General features: G+C 43.6%; 8 non-coding genes and 1 pseudogene across 8 annotated transcripts; all 9 read right to left on the reverse strand.

Annotated features, from left to right (window-relative positions):
• Window positions 1-408: 408 nt before the first annotated feature.
• On the reverse strand, window positions 409-599 carry LOC141226057 (U2 spliceosomal RNA). Its single transcript, XR_012293286.1, has one exon. It is a non-coding gene; the product is annotated as a U2 spliceosomal RNA (small nuclear RNA).
• A 1,120-nt stretch (window positions 600-1,719) lies between these two features.
• On the reverse strand, window positions 1,720-1,910 carry LOC141226544 (U2 spliceosomal RNA). The gene has a single exon (XR_012293673.1). It is a non-coding gene; the product is annotated as a U2 spliceosomal RNA (small nuclear RNA).
• Window positions 1,911-3,030: 1,120 nt separating this feature from the next.
• LOC141226545 (U2 spliceosomal RNA) lies at window positions 3,031-3,221 on the reverse strand. Its single transcript, XR_012293674.1, has one exon. It is a non-coding gene; the product is annotated as a U2 spliceosomal RNA (small nuclear RNA).
• A 1,118-nt stretch (window positions 3,222-4,339) lies between these two features.
• Window positions 4,340-4,530, reverse strand: LOC141226546 (U2 spliceosomal RNA). Its single transcript, XR_012293675.1, has one exon. It is a non-coding gene; the product is annotated as a U2 spliceosomal RNA (small nuclear RNA).
• Window positions 4,531-5,650: 1,120 nt separating this feature from the next.
• On the reverse strand, window positions 5,651-5,841 carry LOC141226547 (U2 spliceosomal RNA). The gene has a single exon (XR_012293676.1). It is a non-coding gene; the product is annotated as a U2 spliceosomal RNA (small nuclear RNA).
• Window positions 5,842-6,961: 1,120 nt separating this feature from the next.
• LOC141226548 (U2 spliceosomal RNA) lies at window positions 6,962-7,152 on the reverse strand. The gene has a single exon (XR_012293677.1). It is a non-coding gene; the product is annotated as a U2 spliceosomal RNA (small nuclear RNA).
• Window positions 7,153-8,273: 1,121 nt separating this feature from the next.
• On the reverse strand, window positions 8,274-8,462 carry LOC141226293 (U2 spliceosomal RNA). The gene has a single exon (XR_012293505.1). It is a non-coding gene; the product is annotated as a U2 spliceosomal RNA (small nuclear RNA).
• A 6,612-nt stretch (window positions 8,463-15,074) lies between these two features.
• Window positions 15,075-15,265, reverse strand: LOC141226091 (U2 spliceosomal RNA). Its single transcript, XR_012293319.1, has one exon. It is a non-coding gene; the product is annotated as a U2 spliceosomal RNA (small nuclear RNA).
• A 1,122-nt stretch (window positions 15,266-16,387) lies between these two features.
• On the reverse strand, window positions 16,388-16,565 carry LOC141226304 (U2 spliceosomal RNA; annotated as a pseudogene).
• Between the last annotated feature and the right edge of the window lie 51 nt (window positions 16,566-16,616).

Here is a 16,616-nt window from a genome sequence, read left to right on the forward strand (position 1 = left end):
TTTAAAAGGCTGCTGTTGATAACAAGGGCATTTGCTAAATAGATGGTGTGTGTGCAACAATATACTGAAAGGTCAATTATATTGTGCAGCTTATCTCACCACCTGTAGTTATTTAGGTGAAAGCTCCAAAATGCTTGCCTAATATGTCTGTTTATCCAAAAGGAAGTATAGAGGGAGAGCTAGATAGATAGCATTGCATTACATTACATTACATGGCAATGCAATGCACAGTTGCTGAAGTTGAACCAAAATGAGCTTGTCATCTGGCTTCTGCAACTTTTAACATGAAAAATCCAATGAGGAGAAGAAAAGCAAAGCCAAAGAGTCCATCCCAAAATCCGACAAACAAGCAAAATGAACAAAAAGCATTGAATTCAATTCTTTCTGATTTTAGAAACTGCATTAAAGAAGGGGTGCACCGGTCCTGGAGATACTGCAATACCAGGTCAATGCGTGGAGTGGACAGAGCAAGCTCTTTTTCCATCTCCCTGTTCTAAAAATCCATTTAATATATGGTCCCCAGATAGAGGACGTATCAGATATTAAACTGATAAGAACAGATACTACACTTGATCTTAGCCAAAAGGCCGAGAAGCGATAACCAGAATTGGTTTCCGACTACGGTGCCACCCAAGGATTCTGAAAAGTCCATTTGTGGAGATGGCCACCTGGACTCCCGTTAAGAAGACATGCTGTCAACCTCTAGATCCCTCACATGCCTGCACTTTTCGGCTTGCTGCTGCTGCAATCCACGCGTTTTAGATCTGCATAACTCCACCTCTTTTAGCACAGTACCCTCAACCCCCGGCTGTTCCCACCCGCCTCAACACCGTTGGAAGGGAGGAGAACCAATTAAGGCGGGGGGGGGGTGGAACGAGCAGCTGTCTACCCTTAGCAGGAGGGTTGCTGATTAATTACCTCTCCTGCTGCTGCTGCTGCTGGCTGTCCAGCAGCAGACTGAAGGTGGCTGCTGCTGTGCGCAGGTATATAAAGGCTCAGAGCCTATTATGACACGCGCAGCCAGCGTTCCATTGCCACATTCCGTCTACTGCAGGCGGGATACCTGGATGGCTGAATGTCACTGAGAAGCTCACAGAGACCGCCATAAGCAACAGTTTAAAAGAATGCCACAGACTAATCAACCAAACTTTTTGGGTTGGTTTCTCTTTTATAGTCTGCAGGCATTAAATGAAAGAAGTCAGTGTTCCAGCAGAGGGAGACACCGTTTCAGAAAAGGCATTGTAGCAAACCAAAAAAGAAATTTTAAGCGCAGCAGAGTAACCAGCTCACATACCTGTTAGCTCAGGTGAGTTTAAAAGGCTGCTGTTGATAACAAGGGCATTTGCTAAATAGGTGGTGTGTGTGCAACAATATACTGAAAGGTCAATTATATTGTGCAGCTTATCTCACCACCTGTAGTTATTTAGGTGAAAGCTCCAAAATGCTTGCCTAATATGTCTGTTTATCCAAAAGGAAGTATAGAGGGAGAGCTAGATAGATAGCATTGCATTACATTACATTACATGGCAATGCAATGCACAGTTGCTGAAGTTGAACCAAAATGAGCTTGTCATCTGGCTTCTGCAACTTTTAACATGAAAAATCCAATGAGGAGAAGAAAAGCAAAGCCAAAGAGTCCATCCCAAAATCCGACAAACAAGCAAAATGAACAAAAAGCATTGAATTCAATTCTTTCTGATTTTAGAAACTGCATTAAAGAAGGGGTGCACCGGTCCTGGAGATACTGCAATACCAGGTCAATGCGTGGAGTGGACAGAGCAAGCTCTTTTTCCATCTCCCTGTTCTAAAAATCCATTTAATATATGGTCCCCAGATAGGGGACGTATCAGATATTAAACTGATAAGAACAGATACTACACTTGATCTTAGCCAAAAGGCCGAGAAGCGATAACCAGAATTGGTTTCCGACTACGGTGCCACCCAAGGATTCTGAAAAGTCCATTTGTGGAGATGGCCACCTGGACTCCCGTTAAGAAGACATGCTGTCAACCTCTAGATCCCTCACATGCCTGCACTTTTCGGCTTGCTGCTGCTGCAATCCACGCGTTTTAGATCTGCATAACTCCACCTCTTTTAGCACAGTACCCTCAACCCCCGGCTGTTCCCACCCGCCTCAACACCGTTGGAAGGGAGGAGAACCAATTAAGGCGGGGGGGGGGTGGAACGAGCAGCTGTCTACCCTTAGCAGGAGGGTTGCTGATTAATTACCTCTCCTGCTGCTGCTGCTGCTGGCTGTCCAGCAGCAGACTGAAGGTGGCTGCTGCTGTGCGCAGGTATATAAAGGCTCAGAGCCTATTATGACACGCGCAGCCAGCGTTCCATTGCCACATTCCGTCTACTGCAGGCGGGATACCTGGATGGCTGAATGTCACTGAGAAGCTCACAGAGACCGCCATAAGCAACAGTTTAAAAGAATGCCACAGACTAATCAACCAAACGTTTTGGGTTGGTTTCTCTTTTATAGTCTGCAGGCATTAAATGAAAGAAGTCAGTGTTCCAGCAGAGGGAGACACCGTTTCAGAAAAGGCATTGTAGCAAACCAAAAAAGAAATTTTAAGTGCAGCAGAGTAACCAGCTCACATACCTGTTAGCTCAGGTGAGTTTAAAAGGCTGCTGTTGATAACAAGAGCATTTGCTAAATAGGTGGTGTGTGTGCAACAATATACTGAAAGGTCAATTATATTGTGCAGCTTATCTCACCACCTGTAGTTATTTAGGTGAAAGCTCCAAAATGCTTGCCTAATATGTCTGTTTATCCAAAAGGAAGTATAGAGGGAGAGCTAGATAGATAGCATTGCATTACATTACATTACATGGCAATGCAATGCACAGTTGCTGAAGTTGAACCAAAATGAGCTTGTCATCTGGCTTCTGCAACTTTTAACATGAAAAATCCAATGAGGAGAAGAAAAGCAAAGCCAAAGAGTCCATCCCAAAATCCGACAAACAAGCAAAATGAACAAAAAGCATTGAATTCAATTCTTTCTGATTTTAGAAACTGCATTAAAGAAGGGGTGCACCGGTCCTGGAGATACTGCAATACCAGGTCAATGCGTGGAGTGGACAGAGCAAGCTCTTTTTCCATCTCCCTGTTCTAAAAATCCATTTAATATATGGTCCCCAGATAGGGGACGTATCAGATATTAAACTGATAAGAACAGATACTACACTTGATCTTAGCCAAAAGGCCGAGAAGCGATAACCAGAATTGGTTTCCGACTACGGTGCCACCCAAGGATTCTGAAAAGTCCATTTGTGGAGATGGCCACCTGGACTCCCGTTAAGAAGACATGCTGTCAACCTCTAGATCCCTCACATGCCTGCACTTTTCGGCTTGCTGCTGCTGCAATCCACGCGTTTTAGATCTGCATAACTCCACCTCTTTTAGCACAGTACCCTCAACCCCCGGCTGTTCCCACCCGCCTCAACACCGTTGGAAGGGAGGAGAACCAATTAAGGTGGGGGGGGGTGGAACGAGCAGCTGTCTACCCTTAGCAGGAGGGTTGCTGATTAATTACCTCTCCTGCTGCTGCTGCTGCTGGCTGTCCAGCAGCAGACTGAAGGTGGCTGCTGCTGTGCGCAGGTATATAAAGGCTCAGAGCCTATTATGACACGCGCAGCCAGCGTTCCATTGCCACATTCCGTCTACTGCAGGCGGGATACCTGGATGGCTGAATGTCACTGAGAAGCTCACAGAGACCGCCATAAGCAACAGTTTAAAAGAATGCCACAGACTAATCAACCAAACTTTTTGGGTTGGTTTCTCTTTATAGTCTGCAGGCATTAAATGAAAGAAGTCAGTGTTCCAGCAGAGGGAGACAACGTTTCAGAAAAGGCATTGTAGCAAACCAAAAAAGAAATTTTAAGCGCAGCAGAGTAACCAGCTCACATACCTGTTAGCTCAGGTGAGTTTAAAAGGCTGCTGTTGATAACAAGGGCATTTGCTAAATAGATGGTGTGTGTGCAACAATATACTGAAAGGTCAATTATATTGTGCAGCTTATCTCACCACCTGTAGTTATTTAGGTGAAAGCTCCAAAATGCTTGCCTAATATGTCTGTTTATCCAAAAGGAAGTATAGAGGGAGAGCAAGATAGATAGCATTGCATTACATTACATTACATGGCAATGCAATGCACAGTTGCTGAAGTTGAACCAAAATGAGCTTGTCATCTGGCTTCTGCAACTTTTAACATGAAAAATCCAATGAGGAGAAGAAAAGCAAAGCCAAAGAGTCCATCCCAAAATCCGACAAACAAGCAAAATGAACAAAAAGCATTGAATTCAATTCTTTCTGATTTTAGAAACTGCATTAAAGAAGGGGTGCACCGGTCCTGGAGATACTGCAATACCAGGTCAATGCGTGGAGTGGACAGAGCAAGCTCTTTTTCCATCTCCCTGTTCTAAAAATCCATTTAATATATGGTCCCCAGATAGGGGACGTATCAGATATTAAACTGATAAGAACAGATACTACACTTGATCTTAGCCAAAAGGCCGAGAAGCGATAACCAGAATTGGTTTCCGACTACGGTGCCACCCAAGGATTCTGAAAAGTCCATTTGTGGAGATGGCCACCTGGACTCCCGTTAAGAAGACATGCTGTCAACCTCTAGATCCCTCACATGCCTGCACTTTTCGGCTTGCTGCTGCTGCAATCCACGCGTTTTAGATCTGCATAACTCCACCTCTTTTAGCACAGTACCCTCAACCCCCGGCTGTTCCCACCCGCCTCAACACCGTTGGAAGGGAGGAGAACCAATTAAGGCGGGGGGGGGGTGGAACGAGCAGCTGTCTACCCTTAGCAGGAGGGTTGCTGATTAATTACCTCTCCTGCTGCTGCTGCTGCTGGCTGTCCAGCAGCAGACTGAAGGTGGCTGCTGCTGTGCGCAGGTCTATAAAGGCTCAGAGCCTATTATGACACGCGCAGCCAGCGTTCCATTGCCACATTCCGTCTACTGCAGGCGGGATACCTGGATGGCTGAATGTCACTGAGAAGCTCACAGAGACCGCCATAAGCAACAGTTTAAAAGAATGCCACAGACTAATCAACCAAACTTTTTGGGTTGGTTTCTCTTTTATAGTCTGCAGGCATTAAATGAAAGAAGTCAGTGTTCCAGCAGAGGGAGACAACGTTTCAGAAAAGGCATTGTAGCAAACCAAAAAAGAAATTTTAAGCGCAGCAGAGTAACCAGCTCACATACCTGTTAGCTCAGGTGAGTTTAAAAGGCTGCTGTTGATAACAAGGGCATTTGCTAAATAGATGGTGTGTGTGCAACAATATACTGAAAGGTCAATTATATTGTGCAGCTTATCTCACCACCTGTAGTTATTTAGGTGAAAGCTCCAAAATGCTTGCCTAATATGTCTGTTTATCCAAAAGGAAGTATAGAGGGAGAGCTAGATAGATAGCATTGCATTACATTACATTACATGGCAATGCAATGCACAGTTGCTGAAGTTGAACCAAAATGAGCTTGTCATCTGGCTTCTGCAACTTTTAACATGAAAAATCCAATGAGGAGAAGAAAAGCAAAGCCAAAGAGTCCATCCATAAATCCGACAAACAAGCAAAATGAACAAAAAGCATTGAATTCAATTCTTTCTGATTTTAGAAACTGCATTAAAGAAGGGGTGCACCGGTCCTGGAGATACTGCAATACCAGGTCAATGCGTGGAGTGGACAGAGCAAGCTCTTTTTCCATCTCCCTGTTCTAAAAATCCATTTAATATATGGTCCCCAGATAGGGGACGTATCAGATATTAAACTGATAAGAACAGATACTACACTTGATCTTAGCCAAAAGGCCGAGAAGCGATAACCAGAATTGGTTTCCGACTACGGTGCCACCCAAGGATTCTGAAAAGTCCATTTGTGGAGATGGCCACCTGGACTCCCGTTAAGAAGACATGCTGTCAACCTCTAGATCCCTCACATGCCTGCACTTTTCGGCTTGCTGCTGCTGCAATCCACGCGTTTTAGATCTGCATAACTCCACCTCTTTTAGCACAGTACCCTCAACCCCCGGCTGTTCCCACCCGCCTCAACACCGTTGGAAGGGAGGAGAACCAATTAAGGCGGGGGGGGGGTGGAACGAGCAGCTGTCTACCCTTAGCAGGAGGGTTGCTGATTAATTACCTCTCCTGCTGCTGCTGCTGCTGGCTGTCCAGCAGCAGACTGAAGGTGGCTGCTGCTGTGCGCAGGTATATAAAGGCTCAGAGCCTATTATGACACGCGCAGCCAGCGTTCCATTGCCACATTCCGTCTACTGCAGGCGGGATACCTGGATGGCTGAATGTCACTGAGAAGCTCACAGAGACCGCCATAAGCAACAGTTTAAAAGAATGCCACAGACTAATCAACCAAACTTTTTGGGTTGGTTTCTCTTTTATAGTCTGCAGGCATTAAATGAAAGAAGTCAGTGTTCCAGCAGAGGGAGACAACGTTTCAGAAAAGGCATTGTAGCAAACCAAAAAAGAAATTTTAAGCGCAGCAGAGTAACCAGCTCACATACCTGTTAGCTCAGGTGAGTTTAAAAGGCTGCTGTTGATAACAAGGGCATTTGCTAAATAGATGGTGTGTGTGCAACAATATACTGAAAGGTCAATTATATTGTGCAGCTTATCTCACCACCTGTAGTTATTTAGGTGAAAGCTCCAAAATGCTTGCCTAATATGTCTGTTTATCCAAAAGGAAGTATAGAGGGAGAGCTAGATAGATAGCATTGCATTACATTACATTACATGGCAATGCAATGCACAGTTGCTGAAGTTGAACCAAAATGAGCTTGTCATCTGGCTTCTGCAACTTTTAACATGAAAAATCCAATGAGGAGAAGAAAAGCAAAGCCAAAGAGTCCATCCCAAAATCCGACAAACAAGCAAAATGAACAAAAAGCATTGAATTCAATTCTTTCTGATTTTAGAAACTGCATTAAAGAAGGGGTGCACCGGTCCTGGAGATACTGCAATACCAGGTCAATGCGTGGAGTGGACAGAGCAAGCTCTTTTTCCATCTCCCTGTTCTAAAAATCCATTTAATATATGGTCCCCAGATAGGGGACGTATCAGATATTAAACTGATAAGAACAGATACTACACTTGATCTTAGCCAAAAGGCCGAGAAGCGATAACCAGAATTGGTTTCCGACTACGGTGCCACCCAAGGATTCTGAAAAGTCCATTTGTGGAGATGGCCACCTGGACTCCCGTTAAGAAGACATGCTGTCAACCTCTAGATCCCTCACATGCCTGCACTTTTCGGCTTGCTGCTGCTGCAATCCACGCGTTTTAGATCTGCATAACTCCACCTCTTTTAGCACAGTACCCTCAACCCCCGGCTGTTCCCACCCGCCTCAACACCGTTGGAAGGGAGGAGAACCAATTAAGGCGGGGGGGGGGGTGGAACGAGCAGCTGTCTACCCTTAGCAGGAGGGTTGCTGATTAATTACCTCTCCTGCTGCTGCTGCTGCTGGCTGTCCAGCAGCAGACTGAAGGTGGCTGCTGCTGTGCGCAGGTATATAAAGGCTCAGAGCCTATTATGACACGCGCAGCCAGCGTTCCATTGCCACATTCCGTCTACTGCAGGCGGGATACCTGGATGGCTGAATGTCACTGAGAAGCTCACAGAGACCGCCATAAGCAACAGTTTAAAAGAATGCCACAGACTAATCAACCAAACTTTTTGGGTTGGTTTCTCTTTTATAGTCTGCAGGCATTAAATGAAAGAAGTCAGTGTTCCAGCAGAGGGAGACAACGTTTCAGAAAAGGCATTGTAGCAAACCAAAAAAGAAATTTTAAGCGCAGCAGAGTAACCAGCTCACATACCTGTTAGCTCAGGTGAGTTTAAAAGGCTGCTGTTGATAACAAGGGCATTTGCTAAATAGATGGTGTGTGTGCAACAATATACTGAAAGGTCAATTATATTGTGCAGCTTATCTCACCACCTGTAGTTATTTAGGTGAAAGCTCCAAAATGCTTGCCTAATATGTCTGTTTATCCAAAAGGAAGTATAGAGGGAGAGCTAGATAGATAGCATTGCATTACATTACATTACATGGCAATGCAATGCACAGTTGCTGAAGTTGAACCAAAATGAGCTTGTCATCTGGCTTCTGCAACTTTTAACATGAAAAATCCAATGAGGAGAAGAAAAGCAAAGCCAAAGAGTCCATCCCAAAATCCGACAAACAAGCAAAATGAACAAAAAGCATTGAATTCAATTCTTTCTGATTTTAGAAACTGCATTAAAGAAGGGGTGCACCGGTCCTGGAGATACTGCAATACCAGGTCAATGCGTGGAGTGGACAGAGCAAGCTCTTTTTCCATCTCCCTGTTCTAAAAATCCATTTAATATATGGTCCCCAGATAGGGGACGTATCAGATATTAAACTGATAAGAACAGATAAGGTTTCAACGCAATTTTATTGATTCCAAAGTATATTTACAAAGGTTTTAAAAAAGAACATTTATAACATTACAATAAAATGATAAAACATGATAATAATTAATTCAAGTTTTTTGTAAAAAACACAATTTACCATCATAAAACCATTGTAACAATTAAGAAAATCATAATTACAGATGTACTTGGGTTTATTTAATTACCACTAATTGTGTTCCATAATTGTACACACCACATAGAAGCCGCTTCTTTTGCTCCATACAGTTTTTTATCTCTGAGATAGTAAATATACATTTCACTTAAAGCAATTTTTATACAGTCTGTTGAATCAATATGATCATGTTTGAAGAGTAAAATATTTCTAACTTTCCACATGGCATTTTTAAAACAATTAATAATAATCCAGGCAACTCGGAATTGTTTAAAATTTGGACACTTAAAAAGACCATAAAAGACATAAAATTGATTAAAATCTTTCAGGCCACATGCCCATTTTAAAAGTGGGCCTACCTTTCTCCAAACCTCCTGTGCAAAATGACAATTCCAAAAGAGATGCAATACAGACTCACTTTCCCCTCATATATCTCTTGGACATTTGGCTCTCGCCACCAGCCCCCGCCTATGTTGAAACTCACGGGTAGGGAGGCACTGGTGGACGATAGCCCAGGCAAGGTCCTTGTGTACATTTGCAAGATATTTCCCGTACACATTTCGCCACACCGTTTTGGACCTTGCCTGTGAAAAATTGGAGACAGGAATTGTGTCCTCAGAGTGTCTGCAAGCAATAGATACCTTCCTTTGGTCCCCCAATATATCAGGCTCCAATTCCTGGAGACCTAAAAGTCTGACCGTTTTCTCAAGTATCACATACTGTTTAGGTGGGCACAGGAGCACAGGAGAACTTAAAGGTAGGCTAAACCACCTTTTAAAAATCATTCCTGCTGCATATTTTAAAAAATAACTAAAAATGCCATCAGATTTAAAAACCTTAAAACAGAAGCAGAAATACTTTATATGGAAAAAGGTAAAAAAATTGGGTACATCTTTACCTCCATTAGATTTACATTTGTACATCAGATCTCTTTTTAACTTTTCCATTTTTGAACCCCATAAAAACATAAAAACAATTCTTGTTACTTTCTTGATTTGTAAATTGGAAGGGGGAAACACCATTGCAACATACAACATAATGGGAATTAAAACGGCTTTAATAATTAAAATTTTACCTTCCATACTAAGGTTCCTTAAATTCCACAATGAGATCTTTTTTTCTATTTTATCCATTGCAGAGTCCCAGTTAGGGTCCCCCTCATTGGCTTGGTTAAAAATAATTCCTAAAATTTTTATGTGATTTTTCTGTATCACTATCCCAGGGGTCAAAGAGGAGTCCCATCCCCCCACATTAAAACAGTCACATTTATCTATATTTAATTTAAAACCTGAGGCTTCACAGAAAAATTGTGTGTTTCTCAATACCCTCCTCAGAGATGTGGAATCTGGACATAGTATGGTAACATCATCCATGTAACTTAGGGCTTTAAGTTGCATACCCCTACTCCCGGGAATAGGTACCCCTTTAATTACTTTATCTTTTCTCAGTATGGTTAATAGTGGTTCCATAACACAGATAAAGAGCAGTGGTGAGAGAGGGCACCCTTGTTTCACCCCTGATAATAGAGGAACCCCCTTCGTTAAAAACCCATTTACAGAAATTTGACTAAAACAAGAATGATATAAAAGCATAATGCGGGTTAAAATTTTCTCTGGAAACGCCATTTTTTTAAGAACCATAAAAAGAAATTCATGCGATACCCTGTCAAAAGCTTTTTCAAAGTCTAAGGATAAAATAGCAAGGTTTTGACTTCTCTCTTTTGAATACCATATGGTATCCCTAATTATGTTGAGGGACTCAGCTATGGTTCTTCCGGGAACACCACATACCTGGTTAGGGTGAATTAATTTGGCTATAAAGGGTTTTAAACGGACTGCAATAAGTTTAGCTAAAATTTTATAATCAAGGTTTAAAAGCGTAATAGGCCGCCAGTTTTTAAGTTGGCTCCTATCCCCTTTTTTATATATTAAAGATACCAGACCTCTCCTCCAAGATGGGGGTAATTTATTAGTATTAAAAGCTTCTTTAAACAATAAAAACATATCGTTCTTTAAAATTCCCCAAAAAGTCAGATAAAACTCAATCGGTAGACCATCTTCCCCAGGGGCTTTCCCACTGGAGTAACTTTTAAAAATCTGTAAAAGTTCCTCACTGGTGAGATCCCTAGATAAAATACCCTGGTCTAAAATATCTAACTTAAAATCAAGGGAATAAATAGCATACTCTAAAAAGGATGGATCTATAACTTTAGTGTTAAAAAGAAGTTGATAAAAATTAAAAGCTTTTCCTAACATACCCTTAATATCATTTTCACCTTCAAGATTTAGGATTGCATCCCTCCTCCCCATTACCTTTTTGAAGAAGAATCGGGAGCATTTCTCTCCTTCCTCCAGGTGCTGTACATGGGAGTTAAAAATTATTTGTTTTCCTTTTTCATTAAGAGCATTTTTTATTTCAGACTTAAGATTTGCAATATCATCATCCACATCAATACCAACTTCTTTTAGTTTAAAGAGTACTTGTAATCTCATATTAAAAACATAAAACCACTGCTTTTTCTTTTTTGCTTTCATTTTCCCTGCCTTAATAAAAAATAATTTAATCTTAGGTTTAATGCTCTCCCACCAATCCAGCATCAAGGCGCGGGGGTCTCTCTTTGATTGCCAGCACTGGTAGGCCTGCACAAACCTCTTTTGAATATCAATATCCTCTAGGAGAGTTGTATTTAATCTCCATGGGCCTCTTGAGGTATTTTGTTCCCCTGCTAACTCTAAAAACACAGATAAAACTTTATGATCAGAGAATAAATTAGATAAAAGAAAACATTTACAAGGTTTAAAGGCAGTAGAAGCAAATATGAAATCAATTCTAGAAGAAACTCTTCCATTGGACCATGTAACACCTGGATCCGCCGGCAAGAGTTCCTTCCAGCAGTCCTGTAATCTAAAATCATCAATTAAACTTTTCAACAAATAGGAGGTACGGTCTTTATGATTCACATCCCCACCCTGCCGGGATTCCCCATCACGTAAACAATTAAAATCTCCTCCCACTAGCAGGGGGGTTGACCCAACACAAAATAATGGCAATATTTCAAGTAAATCCGCCCTTTCCTGCTTCCCAGGAGGAGCGTACACATTTAATAAACGTAAAGAAAGTCCATTAAAAACAAGATGTATTAAAATAGCTCTGCCAGGTATAATTTCAGTCACAGATTGAATGATGGTAGAATGTCCACGGCAAAGTAGTCCAACTCCGGCAGCACGACAGTCATTAGCACCGGACCACACAGAAACGCCCAGTTTCCAGTCTTCTTTTAAGTCCTTATAATTTAAATTACTCTGTATACCACATTCTTGTAGAAAGCAGAAATCAAATTCCAATGTCTCTAAATAAGAAAATAAAGCAGCCCTACGTGTAGGGCTCTTTAGGGACCTCACATTTAGTGAGGAGATTTTAAGAGGAACAGACATTAAGAAGAATCAGGATCTGAAGATGGGAAGAAGTCAATACACGGCACCTCCTCCTCCGCATCTCCAGGGGTCAGGATTTGTTTAATATTACCGGGATCTGAAGCAGGCAAAAAGGCATCATCCACTTTTGGCTCCTCATCTGGACCTCGACATCCGTGTTTTCTTTGGATATCAGGTTGCTTTACGTCCTCCCGTTGCCTTTTCAGAGGCTGGGAGCTGTCCATCTTTTCCAAGTCCTGTGCATCTGCAGTCCTCATGGCGGTCTGGTCTATGGAACGGGTGTCATCCCTCTGGGTCGTCTTGTCCTCTGGTCTGGTCACGGAACTACTGCGACTTCTGGTTCGAGGACCAGGGCTCGACTGGGTCTTAGCCAGGTCCTTTTTACTTCGCGCCCTAGAGGTCTCTCTTTCTGACACACTGGTTGATCGATTAAGGAGCGTACCCTTTTTGCCCTTACCCAAGATCACCGATGATGGTGTGGCGAATCTGGGTGCTTGCTTAATCGGGGTACTAGAGGTCTCCTCAGTTCCACATAATGCCGGTGGTGCATTCATGCTGGATGAGGACCCTTCCTCTTGACTCTGAGATACGGCAACATCTAGAGCCAGAACATCGATCAATTCCACAGAGAGCGAACCCTCGGTTAATCTTATGGAACCCCTACGACCGTCCTTCTGTGGAACTACCAGCGGGCCCTCTGGCGGAGCCGTTGAAGGATTTGGTCCGGACCCGTCAGCGTGCGCCAACCCAGGTCCAGGGGCAGGTGTAGTAATACTCCCTCCGAAGTATTCTTGGATAGTCAGTTGACCTGACTTAAACATGTCATATGTTTTTGACTTTTTGCTCGGACAATTCCTGAAGGCGTGACCTGCCTTCCCACATAGGTTACATACGATCTCAGAGTCACACGTAGCGGAGGTGTGCCCACTCTTACCGCACTTGTTGCAAAAGACTACATGAGCCCTTGTACAATTTTCTCGTGTATGCCCATATTCATGACAATTCCGGCATTGAAGGGGCATTCCTGGGTAGCGTAGGAATCCCCTGACATTACCAATGGCAAAATTAGCAGGCGGGTGGTGAAGACCACCAATGCCGCTCTGATCTGGATGGAACTTCACCAGGTATTTCCTCTTCCCATTCCAGAAGCGCTGGGAGTTGAGGATATCATGTGAGAAGCGCACTGACTTGCAGTAACGCTTCAAAAAGGTTTCGATATCGCCCTCAGAGACGAATGGGCTGTACATGAAGATCACCAAGGGTACTTCCTCTTCACCGTACAGGAAGTCAAAGCTCAGCCCGTTCAGTCTCTCATCGTCCTTGTCCGCAACCATCAGTGCTGCATGGATATTATCACAGCATGATTTAGCCATAAAGGAAATGGTATATCGCCCACGGAATTCCTGATCGTAAAGACACAGGATCTTATCTCGCTCCAGGTGGAAGAACCCAAAAAGAATCTCATGCACGATGTACTGCAGATTCTTCTCATGGCGCTGGCATTCATCCACCATGATTCTAATGGACTGTCGCAGTGGAGTCTCCCCCACCGCAAATCCAAAAGAAAAAGGCATTTTCGGCCCTCAGGGACTAAGCCCTCCCCCAATAGTAACAAGGGAATGAATCCCACAAAAGCAGGAACAAACCCAAGACCGAGGGAGGGGTACCCCAAGAACTTACACAGCCCACTAAGCGATAAAGCTCAGCAAAGGAAAACGCCCTTATTTCCTCGGGTCGCCCCGAAGACAAGACGCGATCGCTCCCCGTTGTCCGGGGACTAAGCCGACCTGCCAATAGCTGCAAGGGGGTGAAGCTCCCTCAGTTAAGAGAGAGCGATCCCCCAAGGCCAACAAGTCGGGTACCCCAGGCACCTCCTAGCCGAGACCAAGGCAGCAACCGTTAGATCACTGCACCTGATCCTAGCCAAAAGGCCGAGAAGCGATAACCAGAATTGGTTTCCGACTACGGTGCCACCCAAGGATTCTGAAAAGTCCATTTGTGGAGATGGCCACCTGGACTCCCGTTAAGAAGACATGCTGTCAACCTCTAGATCCCTCACATGCCTGCACTTTTCGGCTTGCTGCTGCTGCAATCCACGCGTTTTAGATCTGCATAACTCCACCTCTTTTAGCACAGTACCCTCAACCCCCGGCTGTTCCCACCCGCCTCAACACCGTTGGAAGGGAGGAGAACCAATTAAGGCGGGGGGGGGGGTGGAACGAGCAGCTGTCTACCCTTAGCAGGAGGGTTGCTGATTAATTACCTCTCCTGCTGCTGCTGCTGCTGGCTGTCCAGCAGCGGACTGAAGGTGGCTGCTGCTGTGCGCAGGTATATAAAGGCTCAGAGCCTATTATGACACGCGCAGCCAGCGTTCTATTGCCACATTCCGTCTACTGCAGGCGGGATACCTGGATGGCTGAATGTCACTGAGAAGCTCACAGAGACCGCCATAAGCAACAGTTTAAAAGAATGCCACAGACTAATCAACCAAACTTTTTGGGTTGGTTTCTCTTTTATAGTCTGCAGGCATTAAATGAAAGAAGTCAGTGTTCCAGCAGAGGGAGACAACGTTTCAGAAAAGGCATTGTAGCAAACCAAAAAAGAAATTTTAAGCCCAGCAGAGTAACCAGCTCACATACCTGTTAGCTCAGGTGAGTTTAAAAGGCTGCTGTTGATAACAAGGGCATTTGCTAAATAGATGGTGTGTGTGCAACAATATACTGAAAGGTCAATTATATTGTGCAGCTTATCTCACCACCTGTAGTTATTTAGGTGAAAGCTCCAAAATGCTTGCCTAATATGTCTGTTTATCCAAAAGGAAGTATAGAGGGAGAGCTAGATAGATAGCATTGCATTACATTACATTACATGGCAATGCAATGCACAGTTGCTGAAGTTGAACCAAAATGAGCTTGTCATCTGGCTTCTGCAACTTTTAACATGAAAAATCCAATGAGGAGAAGAAAAGCAAAGCCAAAGAGTCCATCCCAAAATCCGACAAACAAGCAAAATGAACAAAAAGCATTGAATTCAATTCTTTCTGATTTTAGAAACTGCATTAAAGAAGGGGTGCACCGGTCCTGGAGATACTGCAATACCAGGTCAATGCGTGGAGTGGACAGAGCAAGCTCTTTTTCCATCTCCCTGTTCTAAAAATCCATTTAATATATGGTCCCCAGATAGGGGACGTATCAGATATTAAACTGATAAGAACAGATATTACACTTGATCTTAGCCAAAAGGCCGAGAAGCGATAACCAGAATTGGTTTCCGACTACGGTGCCACCCAAGGATTCTGAAAAGTCCATTTGTGGAGATGGCCACCTGGACTCCCGTTAAGAAGACATGCTGTCAACCTCTAGATCCCTCACATGCCTGCACTTTTCGGCTTGCTGCTGCTGCAATCCACGCGTTTTAGATCTGCATAACTCCACCTCTTTTAGCACAGTACCCTCAACCCCCGGCTGTTCCCACCCGCCTCAACACCGTTGGAAGGGAGGAGAACCAATTAAGGCGGGGGGGGGGGGTGGAACGAGCAGCTGTCTACCCTTAGCTGGAGGGTTGCTGATTAATTACCTCTCCTGCTGCTGCTGCTGCTGGCTGTCCAGCAGCAGACTGAAGGTGGCTGCTGCTGTGCACAGGTATATAAAGGCTCAGAGCCTATTATGACACGCGCAGCCAGCGTTCCATTGCCACATTCCGTCTACTGCAGGCGGGATACCTGGATGGCTGAATGTCACTGAGAAGCTCACAGAGACCGCCATAAGCAACAGTTTAAAAGAATGCCACAGACTAATCAACCAAACTTTTTGGGTTGGTTTCTCTTTTATAGTCTGCAGGCATTAAATGAAAGAAGTCAGTGTTCCAGCAGAGGGAGACAACGTTTCAGAAAAGGCATTGTAGCAAACCAAAAAAGAAATTTTAAGCGCAGCAGAGTAACCAGCTCACATACCTGTTAGATCAGGTGAGTTTAAAAGGCTGCTGTTGATAACAAGGGCATTTGCTAAATAGATGGTGTGTGTGCAACAATATACTGAAAGGTCAATTATATTGTGCAGCTTATCTCACCACCTGTAGTTATTTAGGTGAAAGCTCCAAAATGCTTGCCTAATATGTCTGTTTGTCCAAAAGGAAGTATAGAGGAAGAGCTAGATAGATAGCATTGCATTACATTAGATTACATGGCAATGCAATGCACAGTTGCTGAAGTTGAACCAAAATGAGCTTGTCATCTGGCTTCTGCAACTTTTAACATGAAAAATCCAATGAGGAGAAGAAAAGCAAAGCCAAAGAGTCCATCCCAAAATCCGACAAACAAGCAAAATGAACAAAAAGCATTGAATTCAATTCTTTCTGATTTTAGAAACTGCATTAAAGAAGGGGTGCACCGGTCCTGGAGATACTGCAATACCAGGTCAATGCGTGGAGTGGACAGAGCAAGCTCTTTTTCCATCTCCCTGTTCTAAAAATCCATTTAATATATGGTCCCCAGATAGGGGACGTATCAGATATTAAACTGATAAGAACAGATTTTTTTTTTTTGTGAAAGCCCGAATTCGTGTACAAAACCCGAGTGCGCTTGAAAAAGTGACAAGTGCCACAAAAA

Source organism: Phyllobates terribilis, unplaced genomic scaffold, assembly GCF_046119375.1.
Source record: "Phyllobates terribilis strain yellow unplaced genomic scaffold, ASM4611937v1 Scaffold_414__1_contigs__length_1644244, whole genome shotgun sequence".
NCBI classification, from domain to species: Eukaryota; Metazoa; Chordata; class Amphibia; order Anura; family Dendrobatidae; genus Phyllobates; species Phyllobates terribilis.